At 43.3% G+C, this 446-nt stretch overlaps 1 long non-coding RNA gene across 1 annotated transcript; it reads right to left on the bottom strand.

The window, feature by feature from the left end:
- Positions 1-86: 86 nt before the first annotated feature.
- LOC111084825 lies at positions 87-425 on the bottom strand. Its single transcript, XR_002609732.1, has 2 exons — positions 375-425; positions 87-167 (listed from the first exon to the last, which is right to left on the bottom strand). It is a non-coding gene; the product is annotated as an uncharacterized LOC111084825 (long non-coding RNA).
- Between the last annotated feature and the right edge of the window lie 21 nt (positions 426-446).

The following is a 446-nucleotide window of genomic DNA, read 5'->3' as shown; positions in this document are numbered from 1 at the left end:
GTTGCTGTGTCATCCAGTTGTTGGATCAGTTACTTCTACCGACTGTTGCAGTGTCCTCCAGTTGTTGGATCAGTTACTTCTACCGATTATTGCAGTGTCCTCCAGTTGTTGGATCAGTTACTTCTACCGATTATTGCAGTGTCCTCCAGTTGTTGGATCAGTTATTTCTCTACCGATTGTTGGATCAGTTACTTCTCTACCGATTGTTCCCGTGTCATCCAGGTGTTGGATCAGTACCTTCTCTACCAATTGTTCCTGTGTCATCCAGGTGTTGGATCAGTTACTTCTCTACCAATTGTTCCCGTTTCATCCAGTTGTTGGATCAGTTAATTCTACCAATTGTTCCCGTGTCATCTAGTTGTTGTATCAGTTACTTCTACCGATTGTTGCAGTGTTGTCCAGTTGTTGTATCAGTTACTTCTACCGATTGTTGCAGTGTTGTCCAG

This window comes from Limulus polyphemus, unplaced genomic scaffold, assembly GCF_000517525.1.
Source record: "Limulus polyphemus unplaced genomic scaffold, Limulus_polyphemus-2.1.2 Scaffold159559, whole genome shotgun sequence".
Lineage (NCBI taxonomy): Eukaryota > Metazoa > Arthropoda > Merostomata > Xiphosura > Limulidae > Limulus > Limulus polyphemus.
This window is presented reverse-complemented; position numbering and strand designations above follow the sequence as displayed.